Source organism: Cicer arietinum, chromosome 3 (genome assembly GCF_000331145.2).
Source record: "Cicer arietinum cultivar CDC Frontier isolate Library 1 chromosome 3, Cicar.CDCFrontier_v2.0, whole genome shotgun sequence".
Classification (NCBI taxonomy): Eukaryota; Viridiplantae; Streptophyta; class Magnoliopsida; order Fabales; family Fabaceae; genus Cicer; species Cicer arietinum.
Genome location: NC_021162.2, coordinates 55325792 through 55349460, shown reverse-complemented (window position 1 = coordinate 55349460; position 23669 = coordinate 55325792). Strand labels below are relative to the sequence as shown.

The window sequence follows — 23669 nt, the reverse complement described above, 5'->3', positions numbered from 1 at the left end:
TCTTCACATATAGGACATGCACACTGACCTTTAATGCTATATCTTGATAAATTACCATATACTGAAAAATCATTAATCGTGCCGAACAACATAGCCCTCAAATTGAAACATTCTTTCTTATACCCATCGTAAACTTCCACACCTGTTTCCCATATATTTTTTAAATATTTAATTAAAGGAGTCAAGTATACGTCGACATCATTCCTCGGTTGTTTGGGTCCAGAAATTAACAGAGACAACATCATAAACTTACGTTTCATAAATAACCGTGGAGGTAGGTTATAGATAAACAAAATCACAGGCCACGTGCTGTGTGAGATGCTTTGAAGACCATGTAGATTCATTCCATCAGTAGAAAGTGCAAGTCGTAGATTTCTTGACTCTATCCCAAATTCAGGATACTCGTGATCAATATTTGCCCATTATGGAGAATCTGCAGGGTGTTGAAACTTTCCATCTCAAATTCTTTCATCTGCATGCTATGTGAACTGTCTTGAATCTTCTTCATTGTGATACATGCGCCTAAGTCTTGGTATTATAGGAAAATACCGCACGACTTTTGCTGGAGTAGATTCTTTCTTCTTATATCGAGAGACATTGCATTTCAGACACGCCTTTAGTAATTCATATTCGTTTCGAAATAAAATGCAATCGTTAGGACACACATCAATCTTTTCGTAACTCATGCCAATAGAGCACAAAGTTCGTTTAGCCTCGTAGGTTCGACTGGGAAGTTCATTATCATCTGACAACATATCTTTTAAGAGTGTTAATAATTATGTGAAGCTTTTATCAGACCATCCATTACTCGCTTTTAAGTTGTACAACTTTAATATCGCCGACAGTCTTGTGAATTTAGTACAACCATTATATAATGGTTTCTCTGCATCACTCAACAAACTCTCAAACATTTTAGGACAATCCCGAAGATCTTCTTCAACTGCTTTTGCAATCTCCTCAACTCGGTCTGGCTCATATGTATCTGTGTGGAAATCAATTGAAGCATATGTCGAACCATTCTCAAAGTTAATGTTTCCTTTTTTTTTTCTCACCATATATTATCCAACATGTATAGCTTTGATCAATTCCGTGCCATACCAAATGTCCTTCCAATTCATCATCTCTAACGCGCTTTCCAAATCAACATTTTAAACAAGGACAAACAACTCTATTTGGATCTTTTGCATTCTTCACTGCAAACTCAACAAACTCCTTTACTCCATTGTCATACTCTTTTGACAATCGATTGGCATACATTCATTTCCGGTCCATATTATATGACCTATATAAATGCAGTTATACAAATAATAAGCTACTGATAACATTATATCAATATATGGTACAAATATCTAGTATTGGAAAATGGAAACCAAGGTCCCAGTCTGATTTCAAAACAGAATAGATAAACAAAATTCAAAAAAGAATAGATTTTATATGATTTATTATGTAACAATTTATTAGTTTTAGTGATAACAACAAATTAATAAATACAGTACCTGAGACAACATATCCAATTTTTTTATAAAGGAGGAGCAGTAGATGGCCGCACAGTACGTAGAGAAAGAGAAGGGTTCCTAGTGTAGAGGAGATGAGGGTTCGTAAATTTTTTTTAAATTTGTTTTTATTTATTTAAAGTAAATGATTTTTATTTAAAGTGAATGATTTTACAGCACTTGTGTTATAAGCGCTCTAATAGGTCCTTTAATTATGTGAAAGCGCAAGGCTTTTACAGCGCTTTCACAAAAAGCGCTTTAAAAGCCATGTAACATAAGGTGGGAGCGCTACATCTTACAGCGCTTGTGTTTAAAACGCTGTAAAAGCTATGGGAGAGCGCTTCAATTTACAACGCTTTTTACAAAAAGCGTTGTAAAAGGGTTGTAATCATTTTGTGCAAGCGCTATGTGACCCTATATGACCCTACAACAACGCTTGTTAAAAAAGTGTTGTTGTATCCTCCGTTATTTTTTAAAAATTCTACAACAGCGCTTGTATTTAATAAGCGCTGTAAAAGACGCACTATAAAATGTCATTTTTGGCGTAGTGAATATTTACTTGATGTTCTAGGTATTCATTTCACCTTTTTAAAACTATTACCACTTTCGAAGTTCACTTCTTTCGTTGTTTATGTGTACATATTTGCGAAAACGTAAATATTATAAGTTGTATTTAGTGTCTTGAAGTGAAGTGGATGCCTCGTTGAAGATTCTATTTTTCTGGTTGTACTTTAGAAAATTTTCCGTTATGATATGTGATATTGGGAATGAGATTTATAAGTTGTCTTTTATTTATTTAAGTAGAAAGTGCTTTTTGTCAATTTTTTTGTTAGTACTAGTAAATTTTTAGAATTAAATTAAAAATTATTATTAAATCAAATTTATTAAGATTACATTGTTTTATTTGAGAAAAAAATTTAAATTGTTTCATGTACGTATCTTGAGAAATTTAATATCCTAAATCATTTAGAAATATTTATTTTTTCTTTTAAAAGGAGTTTCATTTATGCACTACAAATTTTTATGAAAATCTAATATAAATTATTATATATATATATGTATATTATTTTTTTGGATTTATGGTGTTACATTATGCGCTAAGTTTGTATTTCAAATTAACTTGGTCAATTTAATATAATTTCTAACTAGCTTAACCTTGGTCGACTCATCTTTTTACTTTTAGTAAATACCTTTTTTATATTAAAATGGATAAGCGACCTCAATAGTAGTCCAGAAAATTTGACTATATCGAATTCAAATTACTTATATTGGAATCTCTTTTAACTTGGTTGTCGATCGTATTTAGCTTAAAATTGGTTTGGGTGTAAAAGGTACATCAAGGTTAAAAAATATTTAATTGAAATAAACAGAATATTACCCGAAAATGAGGATTGAAACGACAAAAATTATAAGTTTTTATTATACATTCAATTGATTATCCAATACTTTGCCTTTATAATTAAATATGCAATCACATCTTGAGAGGCCATTAAAGAAATAAAAAGTAATGAAAGATTGATAGATAAAAGAATGAACTCTTAACGATGAAAGATTTAATATGAGATCCATACTAAGATCAAGTGACTTTTGAGTGGGCTATAGGAACAAACATGCCACATCAATATACTTAATAAATATTTTAACATAGAAAAGGTTTTTGTTTTTGTTCAGTGTTTTCTATAATAGCTATCTAATTGAAGTATATTGTTGGTTTTGATCGTCATTCTAATGGGAAAGGATAGTGGATAGATAAGAAAAAAAAGGTTTGCAAAACATAAAAATGACCAAACGAGGTTAACAATATTGAATCAATGAAATAAGCAGTTAGGAGCCGCAGGGGCCACAACCCTATATATATATTTTTTATTTTATTTATAAATAATAATGATAGGTTTCTTTCTCTCTGCTCCTAGATTTTCTCTGGTCCCCCTCTTGTTCGCTGTCGTCCCCGGTCTTTACACGACGTTTCTCCCTCTCAGCCCTTCTTTGTGGCCTTTCGGTTTTTCACTCATACTCTCTTTTTGCAACACCATTATGCAGTTTCCCCCCTCTGCCGACCAGCGCCACTGCTCCCCGTGTCTCTCTATGCTTCTCCAGCGCCACTGTTTTAGTTTAAAATTGTGAACTAGTAGTGGCGTGTGAATTGTATTTGTGACTTTGTTAATTGTGAACGATTTTAGTGTGAGAATTGAAATTGTAAACTTTAGCGTGTAAATTGTGATGATTAGCGTAGTATGGATTTAAGACTGTGAATTTGTGAATTGGTTTACTTTGTGAATGTGAATTGTAACCTTGAAAATTGTGAACTCTTTGTCTGAATGCTTTGTGTAACTAATTTGTGTATTTTGTTAGGAGTGATACGATGTTTAAACATAAGAAAACTCATGCGTTTTTCAAAAAGAAAGTTTCTGACAAAGATGAAAATTTTAAAGCGGATACATTTTATTTGATTGAATTATGTAAATTGTGTAAATACATTTTATTTGTTTACTTTAGCGTTGGACAAACTAATATATTTATAGAGTTGACTTTCATTTTTTGTATATTTCTTTTAATTGACTTTATTGTTAGTCTTTCCAACGCCACATGTTTCGTTTACATAATATTGTCTTTAGCGCCAATAAGCCGACGTTATTGATTCTTCTCAGATGACGTGTCAGTTGATTAATACCAGAGTCAAATGTGCTATTTTCAACGTTTGAGTCAGCTTTATATCTATTTGGACGTTGCTAAGTGTAAATAAAATTAAATTAAAGACCATTAAAGAAAACCAAAATATAAATTTAATGAGTCAAACAATAGTATAGAAATTATCATTCATATATTCATGATTGCTCGTCGAAAACTATTAAATATGATATAAAAAGTTAATGAAGGCACCATACCAATTCACAAACTATTAGAAACATGAAGTTAAAATCATGAAATAATCAAACCTTAATGAAGTCCTCTAATATTTTGTAACAAAATTTATATGTTTGTGCCATTAAGCAATTTGAATATTTTATTAAGCTCTTTCTTTTTAAATAGAAAATTATGTTTTCAATTATTTTTTTAAATATTGTTCACCATATAAATGCGGTGAATAGTACATATAATGTCAAATATTGTGTCAAATATGTGTATTTAAATAACATTTTTCAATATTATAAATATGCATGCAAAATTTATCAATAAGTTTGAATGATAAACAAGAATTGACCCGATAACAATTAAACATGAGTTAATAAAATTCTACCGTAGCAACAAATTAAATCAGGCGCTAAATAATAAGAAATCGCTAAAATTAAAGGTTACGGAAAAAAATACATTTAAGGTAATTAGATATTATAGGAAATTATCTTTTATTTTTATGCCTTAAACGTATACATCGTGAATGGTAAGAAAAAAAGGTAATTGGATTGTGACAATTCATAATGCATATAAGGCACCTAATATGCAAAATTTGCACCAAATTTTCATACCACGAGCTGATTTTCCAAATAGGTTGTATTTATCAGGGTTAGGTCATCAGGGTTCCGGAAATCTTGGGTGTATGAGTCATTTCCTTTAAATAGTCCTCATCATTCTCTTTATCATTTAACAATTGTCCTGCAGATTTTAACAATTGTTTTTGGCAAAAAAAAAAAAAACAAATTTCGCAGATAATTATTTCTTAAGAATTTTAAAATTCATAGAAAATTTAGATGGATTTATTCCACAGCAAACAAAGAAAATTTTGTAGGAAATATTTGAAGAGAAAAATGCAATTTAAGAAAAATATATGCAAAAGTTTTTGTGAATATTTCAATAGGTAATTTTTCAGCAAAATTTTTGAGATTTTTTTTTTACAAGTCACGTCACTCTTACTCATCATACTTGACATACTAACAATCTGTTACTCAAGTGTGATTTCATCCATTCAATAACACCTAAACTTTAAAATAATATTTTTGAATTTTATATTTTAATAATGAAATTCCTTATAAAAGAAGCTAGTTTTTAAAAATAATATACAAGGTAAAGAGTAGGCATGGCAATGGGGTGGGGCATAGCGAATTTTGCCTCCCTCACGCGCCATCATTTCTTATCATGTGAAATTTAGTTTTTCATCTTTGTCCGCATCAGCAACCATTCATATAAATAAAATAATAAATCTAAAAGTCACATGAATCATAATTAATATAATTAAATAATTATTGTTATACAATAATAAATTAAAAAATATTAAAATCATATTTTCTGTATAAAGAAAATCATAATTTTTAATATTTAAAAAATATTAAATATATTGAATATGTATATGTTTATAAAAAAAATGACATTACTAGCGAGGAGGATTCAAGTGCGAAGTGGATATCAATACTCCCAAATCTGTCCCCACTCCGAATTTTAATTTTGGGGAAAACTTGCACCTAATCAAATAGGTTTTCCCCACCCAAATCGGGAAGAATTTGGATGGTTAACCGCAGATGCAGATTTTATTGCGATCCCTAGTGAAGAGCATCACATACTCACTTGGAACATCACAATAACGCTGAAAAAATAATAAATTTTAAAACAATGATAAATTTTATCACAATAGCAAAATTCTTTCGAAACATAACGTATGTAACTTTAGCAAATTAAAAGTAATAATAATTGCAATTCGATGTCACTATCATAGCGATAATTCTGAATATTTTAATGACGTTCAACAATGAAGCGATTTAAAATAGATAATATAAGTTTTCAAAATAAAAACGTCTTTCAACGCTTCAAGAGTACTAGGCATCCCCTGCAATTTGCAGCACGTCCACTAATGAACCTTCATTTCTGATTACTTTTAGAGTTATTTTGAGTCAATTGTTTAACTTATTTCTTTCAATTTAATGTTCATTTTAAAGTTATTTTGAATAAATGATCCTTCAAAAAAATAAGATGTTTATGTTTTCATTTTCACGATTAACCAACTATTTTATGTAGTTTTGTATGATTTGTTTAGCGTAATATTGAACTTTGGTGAAAAAGCAACATGATGAAGTAACAATGTCGATTTACAAGAAAGGGGGGTTTGAATTGTAAATGCACCTTTTTAAAAATTTACGTTAAAAACTTAAGAAAATAACTCCAGATTGATCTTGGTTGTGAAAACAGAAAACAGAGAACGTTCTTCGTTAGTTAAAATCAATAATTCATTTTATGTAATTAACTTGATAATCAATCAAACTGAAAGTAAATAGATAAGGGAATAAATACCACACAACGGTATATCCTGGTTCACCCAACTCGGGTTACGTCCATTCCTCACAACCTTGAGATTTTCCACTAAGTGTTTAAAACAAAGAACCTTCTTGGTTTTACCACACCTAGCTTAGATCAACCTTGATATGTTTTAATCTCTATTACTTTCCACCCAGAAAGCAACAACAACACCTATCTAACTTTGATAGGATTCAATGCAATCTAAACAAACTATAAAGAAATTCTTATAGTTTGATTTTACAATAAGATTGATTTTGACAAAATCTAAGATATCTCAACTCTTGTTTGAGATTCGATTCTTAACAAAGAAATCAGTAGCAATATCACAGTGAGATAGAATTGATCAGAACTGATTGCTTTTTCTGAAAATGAAAATTTCAAGTATGTGAATGTGAATGATTTATGAGAGTTTGATAGCACTTGAAGTTCTTTATTATTACTTGAAATTGGCCTTCTATTTATAGGCTTTAGAAGCATTTAATGAAGGTCAAAAAGAGCTGTTGGTAGTGCTCTGTATTTTTGCCTGAAACCAATATTTCAGAATAAAAATAATCCAGCCTTGAATTGATTTAAAACTTCTTTGACTTTTCTGTTACAGCTTTAAATCGGTTTTGTCTTCTAGTTAAAAAGTATTTGAGGTTTCTCCATTGATCTTGGCTGGTACATATTCGTTCTTGAGTCTTGAATGCAGCCAAAGGAGTTTGGAGAAGGATTATAACCATTGCAGAAGAGAATAAACTGATGCTGGAGTTATGCATAAAACGGAGATTGATTATCAATCTAGATCTATCAATTTGATCTTTCTGGAGATTTGATGATCAATCTGGAGTTCTTGTTTTGATCATTCTGGATTTCCTTTGCTATGTCTTGTCATATATCAAGGTTGATCAAACTTTCTTGACAGTTTTATTTTTAGAGTTACAAACTGTTCTTATTTTTTACTATCTTTAAGTCCTTTTATTTTAGTGATCAAATAGCCTTTTTGATCTGGGATGAATCCTACTTGTTCCTTGCCATGTACTGATTCTATTTGAATAAATTTCCGAGGTAGAATCTTTGTTAAAGAGGTATAAAAAGATTGGTCAATATGCTGTGATGAACATTTCTGAAACTGAAGATCATTCTCTATTTTAATGTTCTTGTTGTTGTCTTTTCTGCTTCGCTTGATTCTGTTCTTAATTAAATTCACTCAAAAGCACAAGTTAAATTAACATAACATTTTAGAATCATAATTAACTTTCTTAATTAACTTTTTGTTTGTTTTCTTCAAAACATTAAATTGAGATTTTGTCTAAACACATGACTCATGTGCAATATTTTATTCATATATCGAGTTATAGACGTTCAAATGGAGTAAAAATAGTTGCAAATGAAAGGTAACATCCATCGCTATGACTGTAATGATGACACTGAAATCCAATTTGGACTATAAAAAGTGTGAAAAGTCAAGTCAAATAAGAGGGAAAATCGTTTTAGAAAACAAAAGTGTTTATTTAACAGTGTAGATCATTCGGCCCAACCATGCGCTACAATGCATTTGGTGGCACTATTTTATGTCCAGAGAAGAACTATACGCCAAGAATCATAGCAATGTGCTAATATGCATCCTGAAGCCCTATTTAAGATAAAAACTGATATTTTACAAGGGTTCTGAACCAAGAGACCTTGGAGATCATATTCAAAACATCTTGGAGGGTAGGAACTTGAAGATTTTGCTCTTGGCATTCCTTTAACTTAGATCAAACATTAAAGGATGCAACGTAAAGTCATATAAAATACATGATCAGGAAACTGCACACTTAAAGAAAACATTAGTGCTTTAAATTATTTTCACAAAGTAATTTTGTTAACATCAAAACAAGTAAGGGTCATAGTTATTGAAACCAACTTGGTTGTAATAGACTTGGCATGGTCAATAATCTGGCATACCTCACAAAATAGAGGTAATTTTTCATATTCCACATCAACTAGAAAAAAAAACCCTTCATGTTCAACAAGATGACTTTCATGAAGAGGTAAAGTTAGGTCAATATCAACACTCGTGCAAACGGATCGAATGTACGATTGCGCATGACTTTACCAAGATAATTTGGAACACCCACTGCACTGCTAATTTCAAATAATGTTTTCGACCTCCAATATTCACGAGCCAAATCATGAAATCTCACCTTGTGCGACATTTTGATGCAAAAAATGAGGGTTAAAATCATGAGACCAAGCCGAAAGAAGAAGGATACCCGAATTGAGATTCCAAAACCCAATAGATGAAACAATACTTTGGTCCACCATAGAAATAAAATTGATCTAGTAGAAATTTTAGTTTTTAATACGGTGAGTTAAGTCATTTGTATGCCACTAGACTTAAAAAGTGAGACATAAATACGTTTAAGTCGGTTGTCTATGTAAACGAGTTAATAGAATAAGACGGTGTCAATTTCGTAAATAGATGAAACACGTTTAATACGGTTATATTAGCAACCAAATTAAGATAGACTGTAAAAATAAAAATAAAAAATTAATATATATCTCTTTTCTATATTTAACTCGGTTAATTGGCTAAACGACTTAATAAAAAAGACAGTGGCAATTTTTTAAATATTGAAAACATGTTTATAGCGGTAATTTTGATAACCGACTTAATACGAACTTAAAAAATTTAAAAAATCTGATTCACTTAGCATTTTATGTCCCATGTGCACTTAACATTAGTACCCTAAACCTTCCCTATCCTCTAACTTTGTCAACACCTGCAACTCCACTTCCTGATTTTACTCTAATATCGACTTCACAACCATGCAACTCCACATCCTGACTTTACTCTAACATCGACTTCAGAACCATAACCATCGTATTATTTCCACCATTTGAAGTTTGGATCTCAAGTTCTTGCTTATTGAGTAAGTAAGTTTTTATAACAATGATTATGATATTTTATGTTGCTAGAATGATTAGTATTTTGTTTCACTTTCAGATAATAAGGGAGAGCTATATGTTATGAATAAAAGAAAATGACATGTCAACTTCATTTTATTTTATTTTAATGATTCTTAATTATTCTGTTTTCTTTTATTTAGACACTATAGATGAAGTGTTTTCAATGGATATAGGAGATTTTGTCGTAAGTTAAATTACATATTCTAAAGGTTCTATTTTATATGATATGGAGCAAAACAATAATCAAAATAATAACAATATCAACAAAACAATAGTATACTATTATTAGATTACTCTTAGTTAATATGAATACGACAATATATGACAATAAATAAAAAAAGTAGATGACAATAAAATTATTTTAGTTTTATTTTACCTTAATATTAATATTAATATTTATGGTTATTTATTTTTAATAAAAGTAGTTATAGAATGTAGTTGGATGAATTGGATGAATGCTAATAGTTTGATAGTTTGAGTAAAGTGTATATGTGTGGATAATTTTTTACAATTTGCTTTTAAAAAGACTTTCTAAAATAAGAAATCATCTTATTTGTTATGGGGTTTGCAGAATTATACAAAACGAATATGGCATGATGATTTGATAAAACATGACAAATGTATGAGTGTGACTAATATGTCATGTTACATATGTTGAACATTGTAACATAGTTGATTCATGGATGCAAATACATAATTTTTTTACAAGTTGTTATTGATTGTGTTTTTTTATATTTGTCTGATAAAAAATTATAAGTTGTTATTGATTGTAGTTTTTAATGTTCGTATGATAAAAAAATTAAGATTCAACTGATATTGATTGTGTTTTTTTGTTGTTGTTCAGATATTCGATAACTCGAGATCATTTCATTCGGATCAAATTAAAGAAGTTCGAAAACGTGTAGATATTTTGGAATTTGTGGAAGAAAATGACAATACTAATATATGTCTATTGAATATTTCTACATTTTGATTTTGTTAATGGTCATCTATTTTTTTTTTGTCTTGTCGTGATTATTCAGAAATGGGGAGACATGTTCTTTGTGCTCTATATTTCTTGTATGAACATATGATATTGTATATTTTTGTTATTAATTTATTACATAAAATTGTAGTTACAAGTACAAAACTTTTAAAATTTAATACGAAATATTGTATATATGTATGATCAAGAGCAAAATGAGAAATTTATTTAAAAAAATAATAATTATTTTAACTCTATCTATTAAGTAAGTTGATCAAAGGATCTAACTTAAAAAGATGATTTGTTGAACTGAATTTATGATGTTTAAGTCAGTTAAGCTGAATCGACTTAAGAGGACGAAACTGTGTTAAGTCGGTTTATGAAACGAGTTAAAAAACATGTTTTTTAAGTCGTTTGCGGTTAACTCGGACACAGAACCAACTTAAAATGTATATTTTAACTGACTTAAAATTTAAAAGATAAAATTCTACCATGAACTCAAAAAATCCTTTACCAAGAGAAACCATTTTCCAAAGACCAATAACTTTCTAAAGTTTCTAGAGATATCGCGTATGACTTCGATTTTAATTAGAACATCCCCTTAGACAGAATGACCCGACCATGTAGGAAATTTGTGCATGATGCAGAATGAGTGAAATATGCATTTTCTAAAATGAAAACCACGAGAAGTTTACCCTCTATACAAGGTTTGCGCAATGCATTGAGAAGAAAATCAAAAGAGTTATGATGAGCTTGACATTGAGATCATTAGCATGATTGCATCGACATTGAGATCACATCGGAGGGGACATATGGTGTGACACCCTAAACCCCAAAATAATATATATAATAATTTATATCATATTTCTATAAAATTTGCAGCAGATAAATAAAATGTTTCCAAGAAAATAAAAACTTTAATTTTTAATTTAGGATATCACATTTCTCAAAAATCAAAAGGAACACTTTAACTTTTTTACTCCATAGTGAAATCTCAATAAGCTTGAATTAAGTATAATTACTTGATTTAATTCTAAAAACCTACTAGTACTTATATGATTTTCATACAAAAGTCGTTTCAAAATAAATAAGTAAAATACAAATTACAACCCTTATTCCCGGTATCACCTATCAGAGCGGGGTTCCTCCCAAACTTGAACTTCAAGATTCATTAACCTGTAATACTGCGATTTCGCAAATGCAGGGTCAAGCCAGTCAAACACAAATAACGAAGGAGGTGAGTTTCAAAATCTTGTTAATAGTATAATATAAGTAAGAAGAACACGCAACAATCATAATAGACCGTATCATAATCACATTATGATATATCAAAATATTTAAGTAAATAGTATCATATTATAACATCAAATTCACTCAAGTAAGATAATCATCTCATTATAATATGCATCAAATCATCTAAGAGTAATTATTATTACTTTTGAAACACATCAATCACCACAAAACAATCACAAGTAAATGCCATGCTATGCATGAGCTTAGACTCTACTTCACAATGTGGTACCATTCTAACTCTGAAGTACTTGGATAGGAGGCTCGATACTATGTCACCACGCAAGTGGAATGACAATTCAAATTGGCCCTGTCCTCATAGATCCCCTCAACTCAACCCGAGACACATATACGTGACAGTCGAGGTAAACGTGTGTTGCGTGGTAGCTCCCGACATTTGGAGTGCTACCTCCAAGTCACTTAGGAATTCCCCACCCGAATACCTCCAAGGTCTAACAATCTTGCCTTAAGGCTCGACAGCAGACCGCCACGATCAGACTCATTCAGTTGTACTTCCCCGTAATCACTAGGCTTGTCAGGCCCTACCTATATGATGACAAAATAATCTCCACTTCACAAATTCACAATATTTACTTTCTCCCCTCGTTGGTATATGATACTCCATTAATACCGTCGTCTCAGACACAAATTGAAATCACAATATTCCCATCACAATTTATAATATCACTATAATGAATCACACATCATCATTATCATCATCATCACATAAACTCATCACAATTTATAGAATCACTATTATCAATCATACATCAACACATATATTCATCACAAATTTATCACATCACCATTATTAATCATACATTATCATCATTACATATAATTATCACAACACATCTATTTTTATTATAACATCATTTAAACTCATCTAATCAAACATATGCATAAAATAAATTCAACAACCAATATCACAATAATATTACACACCACACATTTAAAGAAATTAAATCAAATATCACAATAATATCAAATGCCACACATTTAACGAAATTAAATCAAATATCACAATAATATCAAATGTCACACATTTAACGAAATTAAATCAAATATCACAATAATATCAAATGCCACACATTCAAACAAATTAAATCAATCAACACCCTACAAATATTTCTATTCTATATTTTATTCTCACAATTTCCATATTTTCACATTAATAATTTATCCCTCACAAGGCTATTGCCATACGTAGCGAGCCTCAGATGAATCGTTGGGAAATATGGTTTTCCCGTTCATCTCACAATATATTACACTCATAAATTCAAACGCTCTCTCACCCTTACCTTATTTTGACGCTTTCACACACGAATATGATTCCATGAGCAAACAGCCTTTGTCCTTTGACTCTTTGTCCTTCAATCGATCTAACTCGACAATTTATGGGTAAACGTCAAAAATAGATTATGAGAAGACACTCTAAAAATTAAATTTCCAAAATCGGTCAAGTAAACTTACCATAAATTAGAAACTAATCAGTGGATAATATAACCACTTTTCGCACGATCGTTTTGGCGTTGGTTTCACTCAAATCGGACTTACGGTGAAGAAGAACGGTGCAAAATAATAAATTCTACAAATGGAGAAGTCGAGTATTTTAGAGAGAAATTGGGGTTGTTAAAAATCTGGAAAAGTAGGTTTAATTGACTAACTAAATGTATAAAATAACATACTGAAATTTCGACGGAAACAAAGAAACTTTTCTGAGACAGTTATCGACCGCCGGTATCAATTTTCTTCTATTTTTCCTCCAATTCTTCTTGGGAGCCGTTGCCGCGTAACTTGCTCTCTTTTTTCTTTCTGTTTTATTCTTTAATTAGGTTTTACTTGGGCTTTACCCATGAAATACATTTTAATTTTTATTTATTTATTTTTAATAAAACTAACAACAACCCAAGTTATTTTTTTAACACTTTCTTTTTTAACACAATATAAGTACTTAATATTTTGAAACTAATACTTGATAGATTAGAGTAATTAACATAATTGACCTTTAAAAAAAATACATATTATTAACAACTCAAACTCCCATATTCAAATTAATCACTATAATTATACTTATTTTTAAAAATACTCACGATATAATAATATATCATTAGAGAGTATTCAAAATTATAAAATAAATAAATATAACAACAATATTTTATATTAATTACTAAATCATAATAAATATATACATAATCACAATTCCAAAATAAGTATATAAAAGTAAAGAAAATCAAACACAATATTACTACTATCTCAAGATGATTATTTATAAAATAAATAATTGAAATAAGATATCTTTGGAAATAATTAAATATAATTAAGTGCATATTTAATATTAACCAAACATACAAGGAAATATGATATTAAATATCAAAACTACATATACACGTAAAATCACCTAAATCTTATTCTTTAAAATATTTACACTAATATGCTCTTATTTTTTAGAAAAATATATAAAATAATAAAAATATAACATTATTATTTACATCACTCGTTTAGTCAAATATGTATAAAACTAGCATATTGTAGAAAACACACATATAACAAAAATTAATCCAAAAATTTATCAATATATATTATAAAATAATTTTAACATCAAGTTAATTATTAAAATTCTATTTAATTAATAAAATAGTTTATTATAAAATTTGGGGTATTACATATGGGAAGATGGCGTATGAATCCACTAGACCCATGAAATCAAACAAACGATGGCAGACCCTGTCCATATATTTTACAGACACCTAATAATGATTTAAATATAGAAAGGGTTTTTGGTTTAGTTCAATGTGTCGTAATATGTATTTCATTGAAGTATAATGTTTGTTTTGATCCTCATCATAGTACGAAAGGATAAAAAAAGAAGAAAAAAAATTAAGGTTCGTAAACATGAATGAACACTAATTACAAATAATATTTTTATATAAAGATCTATTCTAATGTCAAGTGATCAATTTCATTAGCTGAATAGACAAACATGATACATCAATGTACGTTAGAGACACTTATTAATTATTGTAATGAAGGATTTCTTGCACTAAGATAACTCCTAAAAACCTTTTAATTGAATTAAACATAACATTAGGTTTTTATTATATAAGGTGATCAAACAATTGTCTACTTGTCACATAAAAAGGTAGAACACAATGGCTAAAACTCTCAAGGTTGTTTACACTGTGATTCTTTTAGTGTCTCTATTTCTTCTTTTAATCGCCGCTAGTGGTAAGTTCATTATCATATTTTAATGTTATACAAAACCTTCCATCATTTTTAAATAACATTTCTTTATTTTATATTTTATATTACAGCAAAAATGATTTGTAAGACACGCGTTGATTGTAAAAAATATCGGTGTCCCCGTTCTAAAATCAAGGATTGCGTTAAGGGTTATTGTAGATGTGTTAGGTAACACTTAAGTTAAAACTCATTTATCTGTTATGTTAAAGTCTTTAATTTTCTTTACTCATCGTAATGTTGTTTTTCTTATATATGATTTCTCTCATAATTTTTTATATATTTCTTTCGAACTTTCAATTTCCTTAATAGCTTTAGAATCATATAAAAAATTTATTAAGACTTAGGTGTTTGGTATATCATCTAAAAAATTAGAAGTTAAGTTTAGACTTCATGGGAGGAGAGTGATTTATTGAGTTTTAGACTTTGGGGTGTTGTCCATAGGATGTCTTCGTACAACTATATATTATATTGACCGATTACTTGATAGTATCGTCTTTGGGAGATTGCACACAATACATATAATCTAGAGGGATGTTGCAATTTGCATATGACATAAAGCATAACCTTTCCGTACACGTTTTCCTACATTAGTTTGGCACCACATGAATTTCAAGGAGTGCATTTTGAGGATTGAAAGATCATCCATTTATATCATGTAATATTATATTGTCGTGATTTTTGTGATCATGCTAAATATGTTTCATGAATGCATGGTCATCTATTTTTAACTTATTCATTCATTTAACATGATGTAAGATCTACTAATGTCTTTTGTGTCTCCTCTTATTATATATTTGTAGGAAGAAATAAGTGATGACAAGAAATCAATGGAGCTTGTGGAATAGAGGTCTATACTTAACTTAATTATATTTTGAGTTTTTTAATATTGTTGATTTTGTTGTATGGGTAGAGATTCGTTAACTTCAAATGCAACTCTAAATTTAATTACTAGATTTAAAGTTCTTTAAATTCCTCATGATTTATTGTTATTATTTGTTTAACTTATAACTCTCAAGTTTCCGAGTTATAACGTTATAATATGTTTTATTTTATAACTTTCACGTTATAACATAACATGTTATTATTATTTTTTTATTCGTAAAAAAGATATGTTTTGGTAACATGAAAACAAGTATGGTTTCCTTTTTATTTTGAATTAGTATCTTCATATTTAGTTATTAGTTTTTATTTATTATCGTATTTACAAATATTAAACAAAAGTAGATTGAAAGTGTAAGGTCAATTATAGAGGTTGACATTTTTAAATTTTCAATTAGACTTTTCATTTTCTAATTTATGTTGTTAATCTATATAAATTATTTCAAATATTTCTTCTTAAATTTTCATATTTTTTATAATAATTTTGAATTTTCTTTCCTTCGTGTCTCCATTCTTCTTACTCACTTTCATCATTTATAATATATATATTTATATTTTGTTATGTAATTATATCGTTGTCATGAATTCTAGATCCTTTGTTGATGACTTGAAGCATTAAGCAGTTGTGGTTAAGTTACTTCCAAGAAACATTATACAATGCAAACTAAGAAGCATTATACAATGGAAAAAATAAGAGATACATATATGTGTATCAAAATAATTAAATGTAAATATACTTTTAACTCTTTAAAGATTTCAGTTGTTTGATTTTTGAACGATTTTTGTACTTTTATTTTTATCAGGTTTTTTTAATTTTATTAGTTGTGTTTAATTTTTTTTATTAATAACTCGTGTTTAACTGTTTAGTAAGTTAAGTTGTAAATTAATTATATGAATTAATTAAAAAAAATCACAAAACTAAACTGGTCTAACTAATTTAGATCTTTTACAAAGAAGCAATGTATTTCTTCTCTCACATGTGCAGAAAAATGGCAAAATAAATAACACAATTCGAAGATCAATAATAATTGACAGAAAATTAAATCTGAGACGAACACAATTTTTAACGTAGAAAACTTCCCTCCAATTGAGAGAATAAAAACCACGAGACCTAGCTCAATAAAAACTTCCACCATAATAATTAATGGGTACACTAGAGTCTTCTTACTAACAATAGGGACATCAATCAACAAAAACCATCTTATAATAACCTTCCACTAAAGTGGGTATGTCAAAGTAACTCTCAGAGAAGAAAAAACTACTCAGACAGTATATTAAATAATACACTCAATGGTAGGAATAACATACTAAATTTATAGATTAAACAAAGCAAGTTTGCTACACACCTGTTACCACCACCGGAACCAAAATATTTCTTTTTCTTCTCTGGTGACAATGAGTAGTTGGTGAAGTAAGTGATTCAATGTTTGATATTATATCAGATTGATCATGTATACAAAATAACAACCATTTATTTGATGATCAATAGTTAACATTACTCACTTTACTCTCTCAAGTAAATTACTCATTTATTTGATGATCAATAGTTAACATCTTCACTCATACTCTCTTTTTGCAACTCCATTATGCAGTTTCCCCCCTCTGCCGACCAGCGCCACTGCTCCCCGTGTCTCTCTATGCTTCTCCATCTCATTTCACATTTGCAGCGGCCCGCTGCCAACGCCATCTCTTGGTCTTGGCACTCATACTATCTCAATCCCATACTATCTCAATCCGCTTCTTAGATTTTTCAAGTACTTACTTTTTTCCTCTTCTACTATTTGTTAATTTTGAATTATTTTTAGTTTAAAATTGTGAACTAGTAGTAGTGTGTGAATTGTATTTGTGACTTTGTTAATTGTGAACGATTTTAGTGTGAGAATTAAAATTGTAAACTTTAGCGTGTAAATTGTGATGATTAGTGTAGTATGGATTTGAGATTGTGAATTTGTGAATTGGTTTACTTTGTGAATGTGAATTGTAACCTTGTAAACTGTGAACTCTTTGTCTGAATTCTTTGTTTAACTAATTTGTGTATTTTGTTAGGAGTGATACGATGTTTAAACATAAGAAAACTCATGCATTTTTCAAAAAGAAAGTTTCTGACAAAGATGAAAATTTTAAAGCGGATACATTTTATTTGATTGAGTTATGTAAATTGTGTGAAACTCTAAAAACTTATGTGAATTATGAAAATAGGAAAACTTGTGTGAATTGAAGCTCTAACTTTTTCAATTTGTCGACTATCTATGTATTGTGTGAAGCTCTAAAAAAACCATATTATTTTTATAAATTTCAATTATAATATTTTAGTTAATATTTGTCGCTCTTTTAATATTTTATGCAAGATTCGCCATTGAAGATAAGAGAGAGAAAAATAGAAAAATGAAGAAAATATCAAATTGGACAGTGAAATGGAGAAAACGAAAATAGTCTGCAAATGGACATGTGGGAATTAAGAAGACGAAGAGTTTGGGCATGTTTAGACTGGATTATAGTGCAATTAGGCGGCAAATTTTTTTGGGCAAATTAGTTTGCTTTAATAAATAAAGGATTTTCTGCTTATCATAACATTGTTTCTGTTATATATAATTTCTTTCATACTTTCATATATTTTTCTCGAACATACAATTTCTTTAATAGCTTTTAAAACGTGTTAAGTTTTGTTATGAAAGTATTTATTAACCTTTTCTTTTATATATATATATATATGTGTGTGTGTGTGTGTGTGTGTGTTTTAAAGATAAATATGTATCACTTAGAATTTACTGAGTTTACACTTTAGGGTGTTATCTAGAAAATATTTTCGTATAACTATATTGACGAATTACATGATAGTATCGTCTCAATGAGAGTGGACACTATATTAATACATATAATTTAGTAATTTAGAGGAGTGTTGTACTTTGCATATGACATGGAACATAACCTATCAATCCAACTTTTCCTAATTATTTTAACCTCATCACATGAATTTCAAGTAGTATATGTTTTAGCATTGAAAGTTTGTCCATTTATTCGTGTTATACTATATTACCGCAATTGTTGTGATCTTGCTATATATGGTTCAAGGATACATGTTAATATATTTATGATTTATTCATTTTACAGTACTCACATTTTCTTTTCTTTGTGCCTCCTCTTATAAAGTATTTGTATGCAGTCATCACAAGCAATCAATGGAGCTTTTCTTGTGAAAGTCGAAGACTAAAGGCTTGTGCCTAACTATATTTTATGAGTTTTTTATTACTAAAAAAAACTGGTTTTAGCTTCCATATTTAGCGTTGTCCCCTGGCACAAACGCTAGTTAGCATCAGTCCAACGCACGCTAGTGCACTAAACATTTTATTTATTTTTCCAGCCTCCCGCATCGACTCAAACTGTAACACTTATACTCTAAGGACGACCATTCACTAGCCGTTTAACATGAGTGCCGCCCAGCGTTTTGGCCTTGCACTTCAACCTGATAGCTACGTCAGGAGTACTTTTCAATCCATTTCACCCTTATGTGTTGTTGGCCTTGTGGGATAAGTGTTTGTTATTGTCCTTATTAGGTAAAATGAATACATTTCAGTAGGTGACAGTTTAATCTTGTTTAACATGCATTATTCATAAGGATCTCTCCAACTATGTTTTTTCTCCCCTTTTATATTTTCTCTCTCTTAAGTTTAAAAATAAAAAATTTCATACTTTTGAATTGATTGATCTTTGACCAACGATCATTGATACTCAAACTGTGTGATTGTGGATGCCAGGAAGCAATGGAAAATGTAATTTCTAATTGTTGATGAAAGAGAAAAATATTGAGTTTGAAGTTTGAAGTTGATATTTTGATAGTAAGAAGAATATGATATAAATAGAATAATGTATTTATCTAATCATAAGATAACTAAAATAACTAACTTTGATTTAAGTATAATTAATTTTTAATTATACTTAAATCAATTCTAACAAATATCTATCTATCTCTAACACTCCAGCTCTAACACTCCAGTAAGTTGGAAAGTGTATAATATTTTCAACTTTTGATGAATAATATAAACCAGAAAAAAATACAACGTGACTAAGTAATAAAAACTCGGATCGATTAAACTAAAAAATAAAATGATGAATAAAATAGAAGTAGTTATGCATAATTTTTGTTGAATAACAAAGAAAAAAATAATTGTTTTACTACCACATAGAAAATTAAAAATGCTTAACTTTAATGTGGCAACCAAACTTGCCTTTGAATGAAAAATGATTCTATCACTCCCCACTGCAATAAGAACCATCATGAGTTGCAAGAAACTCCATTGTTTTAAAATATTGTCTTGCATTTGAAATTAATGGCATTGAGAAGAAAAATATGTAGAATAACGGGAGAATTAGATTTTCTTTAGTAATAATTACGATAATTTATTTAGAGAGGATTTCATGTCTCTTGATTGATATTATGATGAGAAATAAGACCGAATCTAAAAAGAAATAATTAAAAGAAGTATTAAATTTGAAGTTGGTAATATATAACATAAGATACAATTAAAATATAAAATATAAAATATAAAATATAAAATATAAAATATAAAATATAAAATATAAAATATAAAATATAAAATATAAAATATAAAATATAAAATATAAAATATAAAATATAAAATATAAAATATAAAATATAAAATATAAAATATAAAATATAAAATATAAAATATAAAATATAAAATATAAAATATAAAATATAAAATATAAAATATAAAATATAAAATATAAAATATAAAATATAAAATATAAAATATAAAATATAAAATATAAAATATAAAATATAAAATATAAAATATAAAATATAAAATATAAAATATAAAATATAAAATATAAAATATAAAATATAAAATATAAAATATATAATGCTCGTTAAATAACTAATACCAACTTCTTACTGCCATTAACTAATTAGGACTTTCTAGGTTTGATTTTTTGAAGTTGGAAAATAACGAGATCTTTTCAATCAAACTATTTACAGTGGGACTATCTCAAACTTAAATTTAATACATATGTTAGAACATTTTTCATGCAATCATAATTATCTTTATCATCTCCTGCTAATCTACTATCTACTAAACTATCTATAAAAACTAATATATACCACTATTATCTTCTTACCTTTATCTAATTTTATGACACTTCACCTTTTCATGGGTTAGTAATATTTTCATACTTATATCATCTTTCCACTTGTATCATATTTTCATACTTTGTATTCTATTTTCAATTATTTTCTCTTAAATTTTTCATATTTTATTACTTTCTTTTATTTTACTACTTTTCTTCTCTTCCATTTTCAAATTCACATTTGAAATTATAATATATTAAATTATACACTCAAATATTCAAACATCTTCTCTTCCATTTTCTCTCTCCTCATTTTAAGTTTCAAACATTCAAAAAAATTTATACACTCAAATATTAAACGTCTTTCACAAAAAAAAAAAAAATAAAAAATTAGTAATTATAATTTAATCTAAACTGTACACATGCCAATATATGTATTATTGATCATTTAAATCAAATAAGATATTTCATTGATCAATTAATTAAGATAAAAATATGTATTTGACTATCAATATATCTATTTGCATTTTTTAGATAAAAGTGTACAAAAAAATTATCCTAACAAAATATAATTTACTTTATAAATCATAAACATTTAGTGGAGTGATAAACTTAGGCCAATAAGAGGAGAAACTAAATGTTAGGAGTATTTGATGTGAATATTATTTTGTCATCATATAGATATGGTCTGACAAGTCTGTGGATGTTAGGAAAGTATAACGAAATGAACCTAATCATAGAGATTTGTTGTTGAGCCTTACAACAAAATTGTTAGACCTTGGGGATATTCTGATGGCGAATTCCTATGTGATTTTGAGGTAGTCCCAAATGTTAGGAGCTACTATGCAACACACATTTACCTTGACAATTACATATATGTGTCTCAGGTTGAGTTGATGAGATCTATGTGGATTGACCAATTTGAATTGTCTCCCCACTTGCATGGTGACATAATATCAAACGTTCTAATCAAGTACTTCAGAGTTAGAATGATACCAAAGAACATGAAGAAGTTCAACGTATAAGATCATGCATAACATCTTGTTGATTTGTGATTGTCTCATTTTGATGCTGTGAATTAATATGTTATTATATCATGACGAAAATATATTGTAGTATAATTGATACAATCACTACCCGAAAAAACGCTTTTTACAGCGCTTTTTTTAAGCCATTTACAACGCTTTTTCAAAAAAATAAGCGTTGTAGTATCTAGTGCTGTAAAAAGATACAACAGCGCTTTTTAAAATAAAAAGCGCTATAAAATAGGTAGATATATTGCGCGCTTGTTATACTCGTTTTACAACGCTTTTTGGAAAAACCGCTGTAAATGATGCATTTAATATAGCATTATTATGCACCTATTACAACGCTTTTTTGAGAAAGCGCTGCAAAAGTGAAAACAATAGATGTATTATTATGCACCTATTACAACACTTTTTGGAAAAAGCGTTGTAAATGGTGCATTCAATATAGCATTATTATGCACCTATTACAGCGTTTTTTTGAGAAAGTGTTGTAAAAGGTGCAAACAATAGATGCATTATTATGCACCTACTACATCATTTTTTTGAATAAACGCTATAAAAGGTGCATTCAATAGATGCATTATTATGCATCTATTACAATGCTTTTTTGAAAAAGTGCTGTAAAAGGTGCATTCTTATTTAAGTTTTATTTAAAAACGCTGTAAACGGAATTTTTAAAAAGCGCTTTTTGGTTTTTTATGGCATTTTTTTAGAAAGCACAGTCTTTTAATTTTTTTCCAAAATCATTTTCATCCATAATCAGTTCACACAATCATTACACAACAAAACAAAACTATATAACTTTATAATTTAACTTTATAACTTTACATATTTACACAATCAGTTCACAACATATTCATATACATATTCACATATTGACAACAACACTAAACTATATACATATTCATATAACTACATATTCACAACTTTTCAAATGTGCCATATTCATATACATATAACTATCAGAACTACACAAAACAGAACTACCATATATTCATATAACTATCCCTTGCAGCATGCCATTTCCTAGCAAATCAAATAATTTTCATTTCAATCACATACTGACACCAGTCTTCCTTTATTTCAATTAGATCTCTTTCAGAGTATGTTGGACTGGAATTGTCAAAGTACTGTGCGATATAAAAATTGAACATAAATAAGTTAGAATCAAATATATACATAGTTTATATATGAAAATCAAATAATGAAAATACTGTACCGCTTCTGGAATTATAGTTTGATTCATATCAACAATCTCCTTCATGAATCGCAATATATAGTACCCACAATCGATGTTGTTAGTTTGACGAGGGTACTATAAAATAAAACATATAAGTTAATAAATATTTATGCATTGATTGTAAATGAAATTTTAAAGGCATATATTTCAAACCTTTATTGGAATCCATGTGATGTTAATTGACTTTTGCTTCGACACTGTAGCACCTCTTTGAGCTCAAAAAACATGTAAAGCACTATCGAATAAATAAATGTGATTATTATAGCATTAACAAACACATTATTTAT

The 23669-nt window shown here is 28.5% G+C and overlaps 1 long non-coding RNA gene across 4 annotated transcripts; it reads left to right on the top strand.

Annotated features, from left to right (window-relative positions):
* Positions 1-14974: 14974 nt before the first annotated feature.
* LOC113784663 (uncharacterized) lies at positions 14975-19807 on the top strand. Of its 4 annotated transcripts, none has more exons than XR_003470761.2 (6): positions 14975-15132; positions 15219-15315; positions 15948-15994; positions 16618-16753; positions 17619-17780; positions 18375-19801. It is a non-coding gene; the product is annotated as an uncharacterized lncRNA (long non-coding RNA). The 4 variants fall into 4 exon arrangements; XR_003470762.2 differs by having other exon boundaries at positions 19190-19785; XR_012162274.1 differs by having other exon boundaries at positions 14986-15132; positions 17619-19807.
* Positions 19808-23669: the final 3862 nt, after the last annotated feature.